At 46.8% G+C, this 22696-nt stretch overlaps 1 protein-coding gene across 4 annotated transcripts in view; it reads right to left on the reverse strand.

Annotated features, from left to right (window-relative positions):
• The window catches only part of Il34 (interleukin 34), a 65446-nt gene that overhangs the window by 23550 nt on the left and 19200 nt on the right, over positions 1 to 22696 (reverse strand). Inside the window, exon 2 of one of the 4 annotated variants that reach the window (XM_029480357.1) lies at positions 5365 to 5574. The exons of the other annotated variants lie outside the window; for them this stretch is intronic. The gene's annotated coding sequence lies outside the window, so the exon portion shown is untranslated. The remainder of the gene's footprint in view (positions 1 to 5364; positions 5575 to 22696) is intronic. 4 annotated transcript variants of the gene reach the window in all.

A 22696-nucleotide genomic window follows, 5' to 3' on the forward strand; every position in this document is an offset into this window, starting at 1 on the left:
TTTGTAGACCAGGCTGGCCTCGAACTCAGAAATCCGCCTGCCTCTGCCTCCCGAGTGCTGGGATTAAAGGCGTGCGCCACCACGCCCGGCGCTATTTTTTTTTAAGGCTGATTGAGGTACAATTGATATGAAGTAAAGTTGACCCTCCAAGTGGACGAGTTTGAAAATGTGCACTATTTGGGACCGGAGAGTTGGCTCTGCAGTTAAGAGCACTTGTTGCTCTTGTGACACGCTGGGCCTTTTACAACTCCCTGTGACTCCACAATCAATCTCTTCTGACCTCCAATGGCACCTGCACTCACATGGCAGACACACACACATAAATAAAACAAACCTTTTTTTTAAAAAAAAAAAGAAAATGTAGACTATTTCTATCCCTCCCCAAAGTTCCCTTGGACCTCATGCAGCCAGCCTTCTGCACTAGTCTGGCTTCTAGCTTTAGAGTTTGACCTTTTCCAGAATCTTCTATGGTGGAATCATATAGTTCATTATCCTCTTTGTCCTGTTATTTCTCGCTTGGCAGATGCTTTGAGGAGTCGCCATGCTGGTGAGGGTGTTGGTGGTGTGTTCTTTTCCTGTCTGAGCAGTGGCCCATTGTGCAGCCATCTGTTTCTGCATTTGTCACTTGATGGGTGTTAAGAGTGGCTTCCAGGGCTTTGTAATTATGGACAAAGCTGCAATTCACAATGAACAGAGGTCCTTATGGTCTGGATATGGTTTCACTGTGTCCCCCGGGGGCGCGCTTGGAAGCTTAGCTCCTCGAGCACTCCAAGCTCTCAATGCTGCGAGATGGTAAAACCTTTAAAATGTAGAGCCAAACCAGGGGTGGTGGCGGCCCCTGCAACACCAGCACTCAGGGAGCCGAAGCAGAATGGTCAGAAGTTTGAGACCAGCCTGGGCTACATAGTGAAGTGGAAGCCAGCCTGGACTAGTCTCAAAATGGAGGAGGGTGGTGGTGGTGGTGGTAAAAAACTACTGCGTTAGGAAGGAATTTATGTTCTCCTGGGATCCTGGTTTGCTTCTGGGAGAAAGGATTGTTATAAAAGAGCAGGGGGGCTCGTGAGATGGCTCAGTGGGTAAGAGCACCCGACTGCTCTTCCGAAGGTCAGGAGTTCAAATCCCAAAAGAGCAGGGGCAGCCCCTCCTCACCTTCTCAACAGAATGCGGCCACTGCTGATGTTGTATCCTTGAACCTCGAAAACTATGTGCTAAATAAGGCTGGCCAACCTTCTCTTCCCTTTCTCTTCTTTTCCCTTTCCTTATTCCTGTTTGTCTTTGGCCAGTGGGATTGCTTGTTGGTTTGAGTTAAACAGAGTCTTGCCATCTAAGCCAGGTTGGCCTCAGACTCATGATCCTCCCCTCTCAGCCTCCCAATGCTAGAATCCAGCCATGACCGCCACTCCTGGTGTTACGTCTCCTTTATAGGTTACCCAGCCTCCCGTATTTTTTATGCTGATGAGATAAGGACCAGGAGAAAGCCTTTCTGTGCCAGCGTTTCTCTTTCGCCTGAGTATCACAGAATCACGTGGTTGCTGGAGAAGCCGCCAGGTTATTTCTCAAAGTGTCTGTCTGTTCTCTTTTGAGTTCAGGTATTTGCTATCATGAAGCTAATGAGAACCCCTTGTAGGAGGTTCCTGCTTGCTGAAGCCTCCATCGTTTCCTTGCCCTCTGCCATTACAGGGCCCGCTGGGCTCTCTTGTACAAGTTCTCATCCAGTGGCAAATGGGTATCTTTAAATTTTGGTTTTTTAAAGTGGAGGCAGGAGGACCAAGAGTTTAGGGTTATCCTAGGTTACAGGCCAGCCTGGGCTACATGAAACCATACCTCAAGAAATAACTTAGAGGTGACCCAACGGTTAAGAGAGCTTGCTAAGCCAGGCAGTGGTGGCACACACCTTTAATCCCAGCACTCGGGAGGCAGAGACAGGCAGATTTCTGAGTTCAAGGCCAGCCTGGTCTACAAAGTGAGTTCCAGGACAGCCAGGGCAAACAGAGAAACCCTGTCTCAAAAAAAAACCCAAAACTGTCAACTCTAGTTTCAGGGATCCAGAGCCAGAGCTCTGTTCTAGCCTTTACAGGAACCAGGCAAGCAGGCTGCGCACACATAAACGTGCAGGCAAATACTCATGCATGTATATATATATATATATATATATATATATATATATATATATATATATATAAATTTAAAGCCAGGGCCGGAGAGATGACTCAGCAGTTAAGTCCTGAGTTCAATTTCCAGCAACCACATGGTGGCTCACAGCCATCTGTAATGAGATCCTACGCCCTCTTCTGGTGTGTTGAAGACAGTTACAATGTACTCACATACATAAAATAATTTTTTTTTTTTTTTAAGACAGGGTTTCTCTATATAGCTGTCCTGGAACTCACTTTGTAGACCAGACTGGCCTCAAACTCAGAAATCCGCCTGCCTCTGCCTCCCAAGTGCTGGGATTAAAGGCGTGTGCTACCACGCCCAGCTTAAAAAATTTTTTTTAAAAGCCAGGTGTGGGGTAGAGGGCTCCAGGTTCTTGTGCTCACAGATAGGCAGGCCTTAGGGAAACTAAACTGTCTCCTCAACAAAGCGTATATTTTCTTGTTATCCACTTGGAAAGCTGGGAATGGATGTAGCTAGTAGCCTGGTGATCTGTACTATCTGTAGGGCCAGCCACACAGGAATCTCCCAGACTCTTCTCCCTCGATTCTTTATCTCGAGCACCTGTCTCTCAGTCAATAGAACATGTCCTTATGGGAGACAGCGCACATCCTTTACCACAGCCTGGGTGACCTTTGTGCTGTCTGCAGAACCACCTGTAGGCCACATCTGACTCTCACAGACTCTTAATGTTTGTCTGTCGTTCTTCCTAGACCCTTATCTTAAACATTGTTTCTGAGACTTAAACGTTGCTTATGAGTTTGTAAAGGGCCTCGGTGTAATCTTGTCTTATGCTTGGTCGTACACACAGGATTGAGTATCTACATTATTATCAGGAAATGTTTCTCCAAAACTGCGCTGTGCTTAAATACGCCTAAATAAGCTTCCCTGTGTCAGACTCTAGAAGTCTGAACCAACCCTGACTGTTGAGCCAGATTTCCTTCTTGCCAGCCCAGGTGTTTGCAGAGACCTCCCTACAGCACATACACCCGCCCGCCACCCCATCACCCAGCCCCAAGGGTGTGTGCCTGCAATGCTAATCAATGCTTGGATAACACAGACTGGAAGGATCCTGCAGCTTCCTAGCCAGGTAATCAGGCCAAATGGATGAGGGCCAGATCCACTAAGAGATCCTGTCTCAAAAAATGAGATGGAGCCAGGCGGTGGTGGCACCTGGTCTGTCTATAAAGTGAGTTCCAGGACAGCCAGGGCTATACAGAGAAACCCTGTCTCAAAAAACAAACAACAACAACAAAAAACAACAACAACAACAACAAAAATGAGATGGAGCACAATTGAGGGAGGCACCCAGCTTTGATCTCTGGCTTCCTCAAGCATGTGCACACAAGATATCGCACCTGCGTACACACCCAAGCGTGCGAACTTATACACATACACACACACACACTCTCGAACGTTCATCACTCAGTGCTATAGGAAACTCTCTGAACTTCTGGTATGAATGCTGCTTGGTTCTTGCAATGAGACCCTTATCTCAAAAAACAAATCTAAGCTAAGCCATGCCTTGAATCCCAGCACTCGGGAAGGTAGAGGCAGGTAGAATCTCTGTGAGTGCAAGACGGCCTTGGGCTACAGAGCAAGATCCAGGATAGCCAGGACTGTTACACAGAGAAACTGTGTCTTGCAAACCCAAACCAAAAGTAAGTCTAAGCTATAGCACATGCCCCACGTTCTGCTGCCTGAAGACCGTGGTGCAGTTCCTCTGCCTGCCGCTTCTGCAGTTTTCATTTACTGTTGCTACTACTAGTGTCTGTGTGTGTGTGTCTCTGTGTGTGTGTGTGTGTGTGTTTGTGTTTGTCTGTCTGTGTGTGAATTTGTGTATATGTCTGTGTGTGGATCTGTGTGTGTCTGTGTGTGGATCTATATATATGTATGTGCATATCTGTGTGTATGTCTGTGTGTATATCTGTGTGTGTCTGTGTGTGTGTATGTCTGTGTATGTATGTTTATGTGTGTGTATCTATGTGTCTGTGTATCTGTGTGTGTGTATGTCTATGTGTCTGGGTCTGTGTGTGTATATGTGTGCCTGTGTATGTGTCTGTGTGTGTGTATATGTCCTATGTGTCGTGTGTGTATCTGTGTGGGTCTGTGTGTTTGTGTGTGTGTCTGTGTATGTATACATGTGTGTGTCTGTGTGTGTATCTGTGTGCACGTGTGTGTGCACACCCACGCCAGCAAGGAGAGTATAAAGATCAGAGGACAGCTTCATGAGATCGGTTCTCTCCTTCTACCTTTAGATGAGCTCCAGGATCAAACTCAAGTCTCTTGAATTAAGAGGCAAGCACTCTCTACCCACTACGCCATCTTACAGGCTCTGCTCTCCACTTCTACCTGCCTGAGCCCAGAGCTAACCACACACAGCTCTGGCGATTGTGGTGACTTTGGGTGGAAGTCTGTGCTGTCTGCACTCACTGCTGACACCTTGTCACCCAAGGAGAGTTGCTGAGTGGCCTCTTGTAACTCATTTTGTTTTCCAGTTGGGTCCTTTCCCACCAGGCAAGCTGAGGCAGCAGTAGATGATAGCTTTGTCAACATGACTGCGATGAATGAAATACTGCTCTTTCAACCTAGATCTGGCTTTCCTCTGATATCTGATAGGACTCAGGCCCATGAGGTTTATTCCCAAGCAGCTGCTTCTCAGACCTAGACTGACTGGGTTCTATGCTGCCACTGACTTTGTTCAGCCACTAGCTTTTCCCCACCTTTTAGACAAAGTCTTACTGTGTATCCCTTACTGGCCTAGAACTCTTTATAATAAGTCAGGCTGGCCTTGAAGTCACAGAGACCTGCCTGCCTTTGCCTCATAGGTGCTGGGTATTAACTGCACAGGCTACCATGCCCCAGTTGATTTTTTTTTTATTACATTCTTTTATTATTCCTGTTAAGGGGGAACATGTGCATGCCACAGTGCATGTGTGGAAGGCAGAGGACAATTTTGGGAGTGTCAATTATCTTCTTCCATCACGTGGAGCCTGGGATTGAACTTAGGCCAGCTAGCTTGCTGCTGAGTACTCTTACCTGCTGAGCTATCTCATCAGCCCCTGGAGTGACTCCTATCAGGTAAGCCACCTGGGTCCAGGGTCCAAAAGGAATTAAAGGTGTTAAAATACACTAGCACTGTAGTTGGGATGTAATTATATATATATATTGTGCACACACACAAATACCTCTTTTAAAAAAAGTTCGCACCGGCTGAGCTAGCACATCAGCTCCCAGGTCCCCTCAAGACATTTGGCAAAACCATTGGAGGTGGTTGGTTGGTGGCCATGACTGAAGGTGTTGGCGTGACTGGAATCTAGTGAGCCGAAGAGAGGATGTCCTAATGGTCTAGAAGTGCAGTTTCTTTATGATTCTAGCCCCAGATTTCAACATCACCAACACCAGGATACCAGCTACACCCTGGAAAGGGAAAAGTAAAAAATAACGAGGAAGAGATTTCAGTGTGTTCGTGTTGCTTGCTTTTACTAGTTGTTTGTTTGTTTGTTTGACTTTTTGTTTTACTTATCACTCATGTGTGTCTCTCTGTGGTGTGCACATGTAAGGGTGAGCACGTACAGGCGTGTGGAGCAGCCAGAGGACAACTTTCGGGAGCTGGCTCTGTCCTGCCTGCCTCCGTGGGTTCCAGGGGTGGAAGTCGGGTGCCAGGCTTGCATGGAAAGCGTGTTTCCTGGCTGAGCTACCTTGACATCTGGTTTGGGGTTATACAGTTTTGAGACACGGTGTCTGTCGCCCAGACTGCCCTAGAGGTTGTGATCCTCCGGCCTCAGCTTCCAAATGTTGGGACTATAGGCATTGCCCAGATACATTCAGTGCTACTTACAGCAAGATTTACAACAGGGTTCATGGAGCACTATCTAAACCGGTCGTGGCATATGAGCCATGTTTTCAGGAAATGGTCTAAGTAACTACATGACATAGAGGATCAGGAGTGCCGCCAGTCACAGGAGATAAATGAAGACAGTTCATTAAAGGTCTGTGGCAGAGAGGGCTGCAGATCTCAGGAGCAATCCTGAGAAGTCCACCCTGGACATGACCCTTGCAGACAACACTTATGAAGCATCTACTACTTTCTGGGACCATTCCAGAAAGATACATTGGGAGGCCATGGGGAAGCAGGATTATAAATAAACAGGAAGACAGCATCCATCGTGGGAAATTGCATGGAGAGACTATGGAGAGACTGTAGGGAAGCAGGGAGAGGGAAGCAAGAAAGTTTCCTCAGGGATCGATCGCAATGACACCTGCTCAGAACCACCGTCTCCACCAAGCTCTGCCGCCCCGGGATCACGCCTTTAATCCCAGCACTGAGGAGGCAGAGCCAGGCAGATCTCTGGGAGTTCAAGGCCAGCCTTGACTATATCCAGAGTTCTAGGCAGACAGGACTACACAGTGAGACCTTTTCTTAAAAACAAACAAACAACAACAGAAAGAGAACATACCACCACAACAAAAAACACTCCTTCCCCACCCCTAAACACACACACACACAAACCCAAGGGACTAGAGAGGTGACCAGGATTAGAGTACTTGTCCTGTGAGCCTAAGGGCCTGAGTCTGGATCCCAGCACACTCATGTGAGAAGCTGGGTTGTATGCACCTGAAATACCCATGTGGGGAAACAGAGGCAGGAGGAGCCCAGAGGGCTCAGGAGCAGGACAGTTCAGCCAAATCAGTGAGTTCCAGGTTCACTGAGAGCCTCATTCTCAAGAAATAAGGTGAGACAAAGAAGAGAAAGATGCTCAACTTTTTTTTTTTAAATGTATTTCCATGGTGGGTTTTTTTTTTTTTTTGCTTGTTTGTTTGCTTTGCTTTGTTTTGTTTTGTTTTGTTTTGTTTTGTTTTGTTTTGAGACAGGGTTCCTCTGTGTAGCCCTGGCTGTCTTGGAACTCACTCTGTAGACCAGACTGGCCTTGAACTCAGAAATGTGACTGTCTCTGCCTCCCAAGTGCTGGGATTAAAGGCGTGCGCCACCACGCCCGGCTCAGATGCTCACCTTTAACCTCTGGCCTCAGAAGCACGTGCACCTGCACACATGCATATCTCTCTCTCTCACACACACACACACACACACACACACACAGAGTGAAAAGCAGGAGGAAGATTACCTGTACCTCTATAGGCATGTGTGCACATGGGCATAGCACCTTCACCTTACACACGCACATGTACACATGAATACATGTGCACATTTAAAAACTAAAAGTAAAATTGAAAAACAGATATGCATTCATTGTTATATTTGTTCTATATAGAGGGCATGCCCATGCTAGTTAATCTTGTCAACTTCCTAGGTTTAGCCTTACCATGGGATCAGAACTCTTGGGCACATGGTGAGGGCTTTTCTAGGTTAGGCTAGCTGAGGTGAGAAGACCCACCCTACACATGAGTGGCTCTATCCAGAAGTCTTGGGTCCTCCACTGAATAAAAAGGGGAGAGCGATTTGAACATCACTATTCACCTCTCTGTGTCCCGATACAACGGGACCAGTCACCTCACAACCATGGCTTCCTCATCTGTACCATTGAAAACAAACCTTTCCATCCATCAGAGCCTCAAGTCATGTAACCAACATAGTACAGTTCCTCAACGGAAAAGAAACCAAACACTACCCCTGGAAGACAGGACATATAGAGGATGCTGTAACAATACCACGGTCTACTACATAACGACCAAAAGGAACAAGCTTCCAACCCAAGCCACAGCAGGAATGAAGCTCAGAAGCATCTGGAAGAGAAGCCAGATGTGAAAGATCGCACGCTCTGCAACTGCATTCATTGGAATGTAAGAACGGGTTTGTTTAAGCTTATCTATAATCATAGATACCAACTGCAGTTACCCAGGATAGACAGTGCTGGTTGGAACTGGCTAGAAAGGGGCACGGAGAGAACTTTGTGGGATACTGAGAACGGTCCATGTCTTGCCTTGAGTGGATAATGGTACATAATTGTCAGGTTGCCACTACTAGATAAGCAGTGAACTCCACTTCCAGCTCTGAGGAGAGTGTGTAGAGGCACAGAGATGGCCACACTCCAGTGGAGAATTCACATGCGCATACCAGGAGCTGCTGTGACCACAGGAAGCTGCGCCCCCCTCCCCACCCCCACTTCCAGTCTGCAGAAAGAACAGGGTCCTGTTGACACACTCTGACTGTGAATCTCTTGCCTCCAGACCTGTGGGAGAACACAGCTGTGTTGCTATAATAAGCTGTCAAGTTCACGGTCCGTGTTACAGTACCACGCTAGCAAATTGAACACGTAAGTTCTACGGGCTTTATTTTAAGTAAGCCATACTTCTGAACTTAAAAATAAACAAGCGCTCACTGGCGGGAGCGAGCTGCTGAAGCCTCACCCTGGCTGGTGCTCCCTCCAGTCTGACAGAACAGTTTTGGGGGTGTGTAGTCCAGTATTGCTCAGAAATTTGAGGGTAGCCCTCTCTGTGTGCTGTTAAGCCTGACCTGGCCCATTTCCTCATGCTCACTAGCATGTAAAACTACGTGTGAGCTGGAAAGCTGACTCACCGCTTAAGAGCATCCATTGCTCTTCTAACAACCTGGGTAGGATTCCCAGCACCCGCGTGCTGGCTTGAAACCCTGGTGCCCTCTGCGGACCTTAGTGGGCACCAAGCAGGCATACGGCACAAGTACATACATGCAGGCAGAACAGTCATGTGTATAAAATAATAACATAAATAAATCTTTTAAAATGTTTTACAAACATTTCCTTAGCCAGGATGCCCGCTGCACCTCCTCAGATGTAAATGTTACCTGGTCCACCTGTAACCCTGCCTAAGAGCCCCACTTCATGGATGCGGTGTTCCAAAGCGGTCCAAGTCCCTTTACATGGGCTGCTGTCCCCAGAACCAAGGATCACAGAGAAGCCTTGCTCAGGAGCTGGGAGGTTTCTGTTTGCTCATAGATTCATGTTCTGGAACAATCTTCAACCCCATTCCTTTGCTTTCTGCAGCCCAGGCAGTCACAAAAGGTAAAACTCAACAATGTAATGCGTGTTTTAAAGAGTATTTATTTATTTATTTATTGGTTTTTTCGAGACAGGGTTTCTCTGTGTAGCCCTGGCTGTCCTGGAACTCATTTTGTAGACCAGGCTGGCCTTGAACTCAGAAATCTGCCTGCCTCTGACTCCCGAGTGCTGGGATTAAAGGCGTGCACCACCACGCCCGGCTTAAAGAGCATTTATTTTTATCATATGTGTATGAGGGTTCAACATGCATACTGAACGGTGGAGAAAGATACCCAGCCTTAATTAAACCTCTGGCCTCAGGAGTAGACACAAGCATGTGCACCTGCACACACGCATATACCACACACACACACACACTACATGCAAGGTAGAAAGCAAGAGGAAAATGTTTTGACCTGTGACCCCTATAGGCCTGTGTTCACATGTGCTAAGCACCTCCACCTACACATGTACACATGAACACATGAATACATGCACACATAAAAAACTTAAAGGCTGGAGAGATGGCTCATCTATTAAGAGCACTGGCTGTTCTTCCCGAGGACCTGAGTTCAATTCCCAGTAACTACATGGTGGCTCACAACCATCTGTAATGGGATCTGATGCTCCCTTCTGGTGTGTCTGAAGATAGCTACAGTGTACTCAAATATATATATATATATATATATATATATATATATATATATATACACATACATATATATGTGTGTGTATGTCAAATTGGAAAGAGTGAACAAAATATTCATGCATGTATATATTCTACCTGTACCACCTGTCCTCTTGGTGCCTACCTACAGAGACTAGAAAAGGGTCTCAAACCCCCTGGAACTAAACTTTCAGACAGTTGTGAGCCACCATGTGGGTGTTGGAAACACAACTCAAGTCCTCTGGAAGAGCAACAAACATTCTTTTTTTTTTCTTTTCTCCAAACTAACTTACGTTCTCTCTCTCTCTCTCTCTCTCTCTCTCTCTCTCTCTCTCTCTCTCTCTTTCTTTCTTTCTTTCTGAGTGCTCTGCTGCATCTAGATCTGCCTGCCTGAAGAGGACATCATATCCCCCTATAGATGGTTGTGAGCCACCATGTAGGTGCTGGGAATTGAACTCATGACCTCTGGAAGAGCATCCAGTGTTCTTAACCACTGAGCTATCTCACCAGCCCACAAGCACAATTAAATGTTGAGTCATTCCCTCCAACCCTTAAGAGATTAATTTTGATTTTTGTATTTGTGTGAATGTGTGTGTGTGTGTGTGTGTACCTGCAGAAACCAAAAGAGGGCATCAGAATCCTAAAATTGGGGTTACAGGCAGTTGTGAGTCACCAAATGTGGGTGTTAGGAACTGAACTCAGGGCCTCTGGAAGAGCAGAATGTTCTCTAAACCATGGAAGCATCAATACAGGCCTGGAAGTGATCTTCTTGTTTTTCTTTGGCTTCATGGTGAAAACTTCTGACCCTGGAGAACTGGCTCATTACCTATCACAGCACACTCTGCTCATGTCTATATGAGGGTAGACCCAGCCAAAGTGAGAGGACATTGGAGGCACAGACAAACCTAGCCCAGACTGCTACTGGGTATGCTAGTCACACACAGTCTCCTCAAATTTGCTGGCAGCCTTCCACATACTGGGGGAATTTTCCATGCATGAACTCTAACCTCGCTGCATTCCACAACCAAGCCTGAGGGAGGAACTTACAACCTTCTAGTTCTGAGGAGGAAATGGAGGGAGGGAAAAATAATGTCTCTCACTCAGGGACAGCGCAGTGATTTCAGCTTAGACAGCCCAGAAAACGCCTGCTTCTTCGTTCTGATCTTGGGACAGGGTCTTGCCATGTAGCTGGACTTCCTTCAAACTCTCAGACCTCTGTTCCTGCCATTTAATGGGATTACAGGTGCGTGCTATCATACCATAGTAAAACACTGTCCTTTTTGGAGTTATGTGGTTACAGACTTTCCATTGATGGTGCTGAGAACATAACTCAGGTCCTGTACAGAAGAAATTTGCATTCTTAACCTCTGGGCCACCTCTCTAGCCCCTATCCTGCTGTCTTAACCTCTGGGACATCCTGCTGAGTGAGAGCCACATGCTGAGATGTACCCGAGGACCCAAAGGCTTTCCTTTGTTTACAAGTCAGATTCCGTAACCATTTTCCCACATTTTCATTCTTCCTGAGACAATTACAGCAATGACTCCCAAGCTGAGAATAGACCAGAGACTCCAAGCCTGTTGGGACATCCTCCAGAGCATAAACAGAACAGGGTGTACAGGATGAGGGCTCTTGGGCTATACTCTCTGGGTTTTATAATGACACTAAACAAAAACAAGACGCTGAGCTAGAAACGGCCGAGCTGAGAATCAGGCAGAGCTTCCTAAGCTGGTGGGCATTTCCAGTTCTCCCTATCCATTCTTCACTCTGGGAAGAAACAAGAGCTGGGATTCCTATGGGGGATCAAACTGGTAGCTGCTTCTTTCAGGGCAGGAGATGTGGTGTGCAGTTATCAACCCTGCATGTGCCTGCAGAGCAGTCCACAGTGACTATTGGCTCAGTCAAAAGAGCCTCTCCAGATGGGTCATGCAGGACACTAAAGGACAGAAAGGAATTTATTCCAGGAGTACAAGGATCCTCGATATTAAGAAACCTCATCATGTCACATAGTAATAGGCCTTAGCATATTTGTAGGTGTGGAGCAAGCGCTTTGAAAAACCCAGCATCCATGTTTTTAGATTTTCATTTTTATTATTTTAGCCGTTTTTATTATTTTAAATGACGCGTATATGTGTGTGAGTGTGGGTCTGTACAGGTGCATGCAGTACCCAAAGAGGCCAGAAGGGGGCGTCAGGATTTCCCCAGGCACTAGAGTTACAGGCACTTGTGAGTGCCCAACATGGACTCTGGGAACCAAATCCAAACCTGGGCAAGAAAGTCCTGCACTTGATGGGTACTTCCTTAAGAGGATGAAATGTATCCACCTCGGACAAAGGCTAGAATTTGGCTTAATTTAGAACTGTTAGAATTTTCACTAAAGGCAGGAACAGCACAGCACAGCCAAGGCCAACACAGTCACACAGGCAAAATAAAAACATAAGACCAGGAGGAAGTAAATTATTCCCATTGTAGATAATATGACTATCTGTTCAAGATCATCACAAATGCAGTGAGAAGTCAGATGAAAATATCTGCAAAAGCAAAGGACCAGCTGGCTCAGCACAAACCTGACAGACAGCCTGAGCCAGTCCCCAGAGCCTGGGGTGGAGCAGAGAACCGACTCCCAGAAGCTGTCATCTCTCATCTCTATCCTTTCTCTCTCCTAGTTGATGTTAGGGGGTTGAAAGGTTGAAAGAAAAAAAAACCCCACAAATTAGCCAAATGTCCGGCTACAATATGTATAATTAAATATTCTAAACACTTAGGAGAAAAATAAATAGGCCAGACTAGCCTGAAAGAATTCAAGAAAATAGCTAATAAAATATATAGATCTTAAATAGTATAAACCTTTAAGCCAGGTGTGGTGAGGCACACCTTTAATCCCAGCACTCAGAAGACATATGCAGGCAGATATCTAAGTTTGAGGCCAGCCTAGTCTACAAAGTGATTCCAAGACAGCCAGGATTCTGTTGCATAGAGAAACCCTGTCTCAAGAAAAAAAAAAAAAATTTTTGTAAACTTTAGTAGAAAAAAAAAAAAAAAAAAAAAAAAAAAAAGGAACATTCTAGGTGTGGGTGGCCTACACCTTTTATTCTTAAATTCCAGAGTAGAGGAGGCTGAGGCAGGTGATTGCTGTGAGTCTGTGAGTTTGAACCAGTCTGGTCTATATAGTGAGGTTCAGGAAAAAGGCTACATTGTGAGTCTCAAAAAAAAAAAAAAAAAGGCAGAAGGCTTCAGTTCCCAGCACCCATGACCATTTACAACCCTCTGTAACAGTCCTGGGAGTCTGATGCCCTCTGCTGGCCTCCTCAGGAACAGGTACACATATACAGTGCACAGACACACAAGCAGACAGCAAAACATACAATCAATAAAAACAAGCACAGAAGCAAAGAGAACAAATAGACACTGATTCCAAGGGGAAGGGCAGCGGTTTCTGAAACATATCCAGATTTTCTATGGGAAAGGGGGTTTATGAAAACTAGCTTACTAAACAGTGTCTCCGTGTAGCAAGGAGAAGGAGCCATCTGGAAAGAAACCCAGGAGCTTCCTCTCCTCCTTCCTGCCACAGCCAGGATGAATTCCAAACGGGTAAGATCTTGAGTGTAAAAATAACGGAAGAAAACACAAGACACATTTCTGTCATCTCAAAGTGAGGAAGGCTTTGGTATCTAAGATGAAGCATTTTAAAGTAATCAATGAAGAGTCCTCTGACTACCTAAAAATATAGATCTGTGCGGGACAGACTGACAAGATGACTCAGCAAACCAAGGTGCTTGCTGCCAAGCCTGGCAACTCCAGTCCCATCCCCAGGACCTGCAGCATAGGAGGAAGACTTACTTCTGTAAGCTCGCCTCTGACCGCCACACATGTCCTGTGGCAAGCACACACATCCCCCCTACCAATGAAACATGAAAAATAATTGTGTACCCAGGAGTGTGGAGAGAGGAGTTGCAGGCAGTATTCTTTGTTACTGCCCAGCTCTCTGTCCTTGGAGAATACCCAAAAAACTTTTCTTTCTAGGAAAGAGGTGGGGGGCAGGCAGGCTACATTGGGTGCAACTGTATCTAAAACAAAAAGCTTGTCCCTGAGATGTAAAGAGATCCCAGCAATAAAGGGGAAAAACTAATACTTCCATTTCTGGAATAAGTAAAGGATGTGAATAAGAGAGTAAATACATGATGCTCTCTGGGTTCCATCTCCAGAAGGGCATGAGCTGGGCATGTTGGTGCCCACCTATGATCATTGTAACCACTGTACAACGGAGTAGAAGGAATAATTCACACTTAAGTGTAGAAGACTAGCAGTTAAGGATCAGAAGTTCAAGGTCTCCCTTGGCCACATGATGTGCACACTGAATTCCCAGCAGGGTTACTTAAGAGCCTGTCTGGAGAAGGGAGAGGGAGAAGGAGAGAGAAGGAGCTGGGGAGGGTCATTAGACTTTCATCTGAGACCCTAGACATTCCCTTGTGCCCTCTTCCCACTTGTCTGTGACTGGCCCAGCCGTATGTAGTCTCTGGAGATGCTGGTGCACAGCGAATGGAAGCTTAACAGAAGAGAGAAGCTACCTACAGAACCATGGAGAAACTGCCAACCATGCCGGCTGAGACTGTTTAGTGATACAGCTGTTTTGGGGTCACCCATGCTTCTGCGAGCTTTAATTTCTCATCCATGTACCTGTAAATAAGCCCAATAAACCCACTGGTTCATCAAGCCAGACTTGCATGGGTCATCCATTTTGGCTGTCTTTGGTGCCCTTGTGAGGTGAGTAGACTCATTCTACCTCAGGAGCTAACGCAATAGCAAGTCATCAGTAGTGTTTAAATGTACTATAAATTAAAGTCCTTTCATAACGCCTTCAAATGAAGGCCAGACCAGATCGGTATCATTCAGTTATCAGATGGGTAGAGAGCCAGGGACCTGACAACAGAGCCCATCGAGGCGACAAAATTAGAATTTCTCTTCCAAAGCCGACTGATGTGTAGTTTGGTGCTGACTTTGTGGAGGACAAGTTGGCAAGATCTCTCAGAATTGCTAAAGCAGATACCTAGCTATCCAATCCCATGTCTGGGAATCCACCCTGCGTGTGTAATCCACGCCTGCAGAAAGCCACATGGACAAGGTTGTTCTTCATGCTTCCTGATAACAGACTGAAAGGAGGCACATGCTCACTACAGCAGGGAGCCCAATGGATCATCGCCACTAGAATAAAGCATGGGGCCGTGTGGATTCTAGTTGCAAACTTCATATGTCCGTGAAGAGGGTCTGGTTAGGATAATTCACACCCCAAAGTAAAAGACTGGCAGTTCATAATTTTCTCACAAACAATGCATCTTTAAAGGAAGATGATCTAGGCCAATGAGATGGGTCAGCCAGTTATATCATTTACTGCCAGGCCTGACGACCTGAGTTCTCTCCCCAGCACCCACATGGAGGGCACAAAGAGAGAACTGTCTACTGCCTTCATATATGCGCTGCGGGACATACGTGCGTGTGCGCGCACACACACACAATTTTCAAGCTTAAAAAACAACAGGGGGTGAAGAGATGGCTCAGTAGTGCTTTATGCTCTTGCAGAAGGCTCCAGTTTCCTTCCCGGCACCCGTGTTAAGCCGCTCACAAGCATGTGTATTGTGAGTGCTATGGAATCTGAGATCCCCTTCTTGTCCTTATGGGTACCTGTGCTCATCTGCATATGCCCATACTTAGACAGACACACGTTCACATAATTAAAAATAAATACATAAAATACCAAAATAAAAGTTCATCTTTGAGGCTGGAGAGATGGCTCAGCGGTTAAGAGCACTGACTGCTCTTCCAGAGGTTCTGAGTTCAATTCCCAGCCACCACATGGTGGCTCACAGCCATCTGTAATGGGGATCCAATGCCCACTTCTGGTGTGTCTGAAGACAGCGACAGTGTACTCACATACATGAAATACTTATTCAAGTCTACAGTTTTCTAAGATTTCTTTTTCTTTCTTTCTTTCTTTGCTTCTTTCTTTCTTTCGTTCATTTTTTATAAGACTATATTAAAGGCAGTTTTATTGGGAAGCTGCTCTTGGGTGAGTTCACTGTTCACTGGCCCCAAAGATTGAAGCCAGGGGAGTAGCCATAAGGAGGAGAGGAGGAGGAGGAGGAGGAGGAGGAGAGGAGGAGAGAGGGAGCACAGAGAGAAGAGATGCAGAAGAGACTAAGTTTTCTTTCTTACATTCTTTTGTTGTTTGTTTGTTTTGTTTTTTCGAGACAGGGTTTCTCTGTGTAGCCCTGGCTGTCCTGGAACTCACTTTGTAGACCAGGCTGGCCTCGAACTCAGAAATCCGCCTGCCTCTGCCTCCCGAGTGCTGGGATTAAAGGCGTGCGCCACCACGCCCGGCTCTACATTCATTTTTATCAGTTATAATTATGTGTATGTATGTAGTGTATGTATGTAGTGGGTGCCAGTGCCTACCGAGGCCAGAGACTTTTGATCCCTTGGAGCTGAACGGATGTATGTGCTGGGAATCTAACTCCAGTCCCTATGGAGAGCATTACGTGCTCTGCACTTGGAAGCCATCTCTCCAGGCCCCTTATCTTTCTTTTTGAAATTAGATATCCGTGTATGCGTCTGTGAATTCGGGTCTGGACCCACGGAGACCAGGAGGGAGAGAGTCAAATTCCCCTAGAGCTGGCGTTACAAGTGCTTATGAGCTGCTGGATATGGGAACTAGCGTCCAAACTCAGCTCCTCTGGAAGAGCCGAGGGCGATCTTCACTACTGAGTCATCTCTCCAATGAGTCTACAATGGGATGGGCCTTTTGCCAGGAAATAATTCTGTCATTTAACAGATTTTTTTTTTGTCAGCATCATAAAGGAAGCTGAGAAATGCATGAGTGGACAGTCCACAAGTTCTGGGGAACAAAGTCTTAAGGGATCAATAGAGGACAGGATTCCTCATGGGCCAGTGAAAGCTCATCAAAACAATACTCTAAAACAGCTGCCTGGCAAGGGCAGAAGCTGAGGAGTTATGAGATGTTTGTGGGAAGAGACCTTCCCACCATTGTTCTTTGTGGTATGGTTTAAACCACATGGATATATTGCCTAAGCAAAAATATTAAAGAGGAAAAGGAACAAGTGAACTCCTAAGCCTTGGCCAGGACCCACAATACCTACCCGGTTCCCTTTCTAATTTGTCTTTAGAACAATCTGTCATTGGGTAATCCCAAACACTCCCTAGAAGTTTTATGAGCTGTAATAGCTCACTAACGCCCACTAGACACAGCTTACACGGATATTGCTCCTGGAAGACATAGGAAGTTAGGAAGACAGCTCAGCCTCGGATAAACCTTTGTTTCTTCTTGGGCAGGTGCAGGGGCCCATGGGAAAGGGACACCAAACTTGCTCTGCTGCCTACCTGCGACCCCAGCTCCAAGTGGAGACAGCTGAGACGTGAAGACTGCTGGGTCTTAAAATTTTTAAGTAAATACATTTTCAAAACCTCAAATTTCAACAAAACAAAACAACAGCAACAACAACAGATCCCGCACTTTGCATCCAGCAGGTGCAGTAGTCAAGCTCCAGCAATGCTGGATGTTAGGGCTGATATCCACCTCTTAAAACTTCAGTGGGCTTCAAGAGGCCCCTGGGATACGGAGCAGGTGATGGGTGCTCATAGTTCCAGCTACAGGAGACTGAGACAGGAAAATCACAAGTTCATGGTCAGCCTTGGCAGCTTAGTGAGATTCTATTTTTTGTTTGTTTGTTTGTTTGTTTGTTTGTTTGTTTCGAGACAGGGTTTCTCTGTGTAGCCCCGGCTGTCCTGGAACTCACTCTGTAGACCAGGCTGGCCTTGAACACAGAAATCCGCCTGCCTCTGCCTCCCAAGCCCTGGGACTAAAGGAATGCGCCACCACACCCAGCTGAAAATATATTTTTTGTATAAGAGCTGGGAGCTCAGTTGGGAGAGTTTGCCCAGTATACATAAACTCCATGATTCCCAGTATGAGCATGAGGGTGCTCACCTGTAATCCCAGCATTTGGGAGGTAGAAATCTTCTGCTCTAAAGCAAGGACTAGGCTAGCCTGGGCTATATGAGACCTTCTCTCAAAGAAAAGGGGGTTGATGAGATGGCTTAGTGGTTAAGAGCACTGGCTGCTCTTCTGGAGGTCCTGAGTTCAAATCCCAGCAACCACATGGTGGCTCACAACCACCTGTAATGAGATCTGAACAGCTACAGTGTACTTACATATAATAAATAAATAAAATCTTTAAAAAAAGAAAAGAAAAGGAAGGCCAAGGGCTGGGGGTTTAGCTCAGTGGTAGAACACACACTTAACATTTACACGATGACACCTAACAGAGCACTATAAATAGATAAAGAGAGAGAGAACCCTCTCAAAGGCTATGGGAAGCTCAGTTGGAAGACCGTAGGCTCTGCCCTCAGGGTTGCCCCTTTGGGCATCTGAGGCTCATGAACCTGACTGTCCTACAAGTGCCCACTGTTTTACAGGTGAGAAAACTAGGCTTGAGAGCAAAAGTAAGCAACTTGCCCCAGGTCACTTGGACAGAGACAGCAGGCTATATGGAGTGGCTGCAATCTCTTAGGACACTCACTGGTCCTGCCTCCAGCCTAGACATAAACTTACCTGAGCCAGTACATGAAACCAAATCTCTAAGCCAGTGGCTCTCAACCTTCTTAAAGCTGCAGCCCCTTCACATACAGTTCCTCACGTTGTGGTAATCTTCCAACCATAAAATTATTTTGTTGCTACTTCATGACTGTAATTATGCTGCTGTTATGAATCATAATTCAAATATCTGATATGCAGGATATCTGATATGTTACCCCTGTGAAAGTGTTGTTCGACTGCCCCTGAGGGGTCACAACCCACAGGTTGAGAACCTCTGCTGTAGGCACAGGTCAGGAGATTTATAGTATCTGGTGCTGCAGAGAGCTTCGCTCAAACCACCAGTGTCTTAGTCAGGGTTTCTATTCCTGCACAAACACCATGACTAAGAAGCAAGTTGGAGAGGAAAGGGTTTATTCGGCTTACACTTCCACATTGCTGTTCATCACCAAAGGAAGTCAGAGCAGGAACTCAAGCAGGGCAGTAAGTGGGAGCTGATGCAGAGGCCATGGAGGGATGCTAATTACTGGCTTGTTTCCCCTGGCTTGCTCAGCTTGCTTTCTTGAAAAACTCAAGACTTCCAGCCCAGGGATGGCACCACCCACAGGGGGCCCTCCCCACTTGATCACCAACTGAGAAAATGCCCCACAGCTGGATCTCCTGGAGGCATATCTTCAAGGGAGGCTCCTTTCTCTGTGATAACTCCAGCCTGTGTCAAGTAGACACACAAAATCAACCAGTACAACCAGGCTGTACTTTTTCTTTGCTTCTTGGTGGGCTTTGAGATGGGGTCTCACTCTATAGTCTAGGCTAACCAGGAACTCCTACATTCAGGTGATCCTCCTGCCCCAGGCTCCTAAGGACCTGGAACTACAGTGCACTTAGCCAAGCTGTTCGGTTTTTTGTTTGCTTTTTGAAATACAGGTACAATATTTCTTTCTTCCCTTTCCTTCCTTCAAACCCTATCTTATAACATACCCCTCAGCCCCTCCCCACTCTCCTTCAAATTCATGGCCTCTTTTTGTTTCCATTGATTGATTTTGCATGTATATATGAATATACAGATGTATTACTGAATATAACCTCAGACCATCTAATGCTACCTGTATGTGTTTTCAAGGCCGACCATTTGGCACTAGACAACTAACTGGTATGCTCTTCGCTGGGAGAGGAAACTGCCCGTGCTCCCAGCTTCCCTCAGTTGCCTGTAGTTCTTTGTGTAGGGGTGAAACCTCATGGTGAGCTCTCGTGTGTGTGTGTGTGTGTGTGTGTGTGTGTGTGTGTGTATTCTGTAGCTGAGTCGCCTTCTTTTCCAAAGGTGCACACCTCTGACAGGGCCCACTGTGGGACTCTGAGGAAGACAGCCAGCGTGTGACTGAGACTATGGGTGGCAGGGTCAGAGTCCTGGGAGCCGGTGTGGAGAAGCCAAGACACCTCCTAGCTGATGGCTCAAGACCCTGAAAACCCCCCAGATTTACGCTGGATGCGTTGTTTTGTCAATTCTCTTTATAACTTTCACAAGAAAGCTGTTGAGAGCTGACAAGAAGAATGGATACAAGCACTGAGCCTAGAGACCTCAGTTAAACCCCAGACCCCTCCAGACAAGTGGCACATATCTCTAATCCTGATGCTCCTTCAGCGAAAGGCAGGAACCAACCAGTTCATGGGCCAACTCTCCTGGACCACATAGGACAGAGCAGAAACAAGAGGAGACTTTGCCTCAACAAGGCGAAAGAGAGAAACTGAATTCCAAAAGGCACCACGCATGGGTGTGTGTGGGGGGGGCAAACAGCTTGGAACTCCAGCACTCAGGAGGCCCCAGGCAGGAAGATCTGGACTTAAAGGCAATCCTTGACAACATATTGAGTTCGAGGCCTGCCTAAACCACATGAAACCTTGGAAACCTTGTCACAAAATCAAAAGCCTTCCCAACCAGAGGCAAGCACAGTGAACCTGACCCCCTCCCCACCCCACCCCCCGGGGTGTAGAGAGAGGACAGAGACCTGCTGTTCCTGTCACCCGGCCCTCCTCAAAGCAACGGAGAAGGGACTTGGCAGATAGAGAGGATTTGATGGACGCCAAGTCTTCCTTCTGGGTCCAAGTCTATCCTTACATCATCGGCCTCCAAACCCACAAAGCATAGGCGAGTGAGATGGCTCATCAGATAAAGGCACTTACCACTAAGCCTGATTAAGTCTGAGGTTTTATCTGGGCCCCACATGGTGGGGGGAAAGAGGAGACTCTCACAACGTATCCTCTGATCCCCTCATATGTCCATTGGCACACGTAATGTGCCCGTGAGCACACACACACACACACACACACATACACACACACACACACACACACACACACACACACACACACAAGCAAAAAATGGAGTTTAAAAATCGCAAAGGTGCCGGGCTTGGTGGTGCATGCCTTTAATCCCAGCATTTGGGAGGCAGAGGCAGGCAGATCTCTGAGTTCGAGGCCAGCCTGGTCTACAGAGTGAGTTCCAGGACAGCCAGGGCTGCACAGAGAAACCCTGTCTCAAAAAAAAAAAAAAAAAAAGAAAAAGAAAAAAATTGCAAAGGTGAGACGGGAGTGTGGGGGTGGGAGAGGCTATAAAGTATCTTTTTCATTTCTAGAAGATTCATGTAATCTATGCCAATCTATCCACTAGCTCTTACTAGCCTCTGAGAACCACGGCCTGGCCTGGCCTTCCTGTCTCCTTTCCCAGACTTCTCCCCGAGTACCGCCCACTGTCCCCACCAAACTCTTCCTTTGTTCCCCCTCTGTCTAGAACAGAGGTTTTGGAGCTATGGGTCACAACCCCTTTGGGGATCAAATGATCCTTTATCGGGGTCGTATATCAGATATCCTGCATGTCAGATATTTATAAGTCTTTTTTTTTTTGGGGGGGGGGCTTTTTTGAGACAGGGTTTCTCTGTGTAGCCCTGGCTGTCCTGGCACTCACTTTGTAGACCAGGCTGGCCTCGAACTCAGAAATTCGCCTGCCTCTGCCTCCCGAGTGCTGGGATTAAAGGCGTGCGCCACCACGCCCGGCTATAAGTCTTAACAATAGCAAAATTACAGTTATGGAGTAGCAACAAAAATAATTTTATGTTTGGGGGGAGGTCACTGCAACATTAAAGGGTTGCAGCACTAGAAGGGCTGAGAACCTCTGTTCTAGAATGTTCTGTGTGAAATGTTTCCCAGCAGACTCAGTCTTGCCCATTCAAGCTTCCCAGAGAAGCTTCCTTGGGTCATCCCACACAAGCCCCAAAGCCACTTACACCATGGGGGCATCTGCAGCAATGGGCACACTGACATTACCTCGGGTCTGCTCAGTGCCACATGCCTCCTGGTGAGAACTGCCCCTGGGGACAGAGCCTGGCTTGGCCTCGTCACTATGCATCTTAGCTGGGCAGAGGAGACCCTGATCCCCCTGAGAAATGAAATCTTAGGGCTGAATGGATTGGACATCAGGGCTAAGGGAGAAGCCCATCCAGGTCAAACAGCAGTTAGAAGAGCCCCCCAGTTGCTGGAGGAATAAGGCACAGGCCCTGAGTAGCAAGTGTACAAGCCTCAGTGTGATGAAATCCTCCATAGCTGACTTCCCCTTTTAGCTGCCATCCCTAATGTGGGTGGATTGTGGCGTCCACGGGAAAAAGGCTCACCTGGGGGAGACAGCTGCCCATTCACACTGCCTAGGGGTTCCTGGGTTCCAGTCAAAGCTCCTGGAGCCTCTCTTCCTGAGTGAGCCTCAGGGCTCACACCAGGGACTCACAGAGAGTCACCAGGCTAAGTCATCCTACTGCAAACTGAAACCAAAGCAGAAGAAAGCTCTCCGGTGCCCAGGCCCTCCCTGTCCATCTGTGTGCATCTGTGTGTGCATGTACATGTGTGTATATGTTTATGTGTATGTGAGAAAGTCATATGTGTGTGTGTGTGTGTGTGTGTGTGTGTGTGTGTGTGTGTGTAGGCAGTTGCATGTGGAGGCCAGAAGACAAAAGCATCAGGAACACCTTTCACCTAGACCAGGCTGGCCTCGAACTCCAGGCTGCCTCTGCCTCCCAGACTGAAGGCATGTGGCACCACACCTGGCTCATCCATCTTATTTTTGTGACAAGGTCTCTTACTGGTCTTAAATTTGCCAATCAGGCTAGGCTGGCCAGTGAACCCCAGGGATCTGCCTGTCCCTGCCCCAACCCCAGGTCACAGTGCTAGGATAACACATGTACAAGTGTGTACCACCACTCTAGCTTTATAACAACAATGGTTCTGAGGGATCTAATTCAGATCCTCACAAT

The sequence above is a fragment of the Mus caroli genome, chromosome 8 (genome assembly GCF_900094665.2).
Source record: "Mus caroli chromosome 8, CAROLI_EIJ_v1.1, whole genome shotgun sequence".
Taxonomy (NCBI): Eukaryota; Metazoa; Chordata; class Mammalia; order Rodentia; family Muridae; genus Mus; species Mus caroli.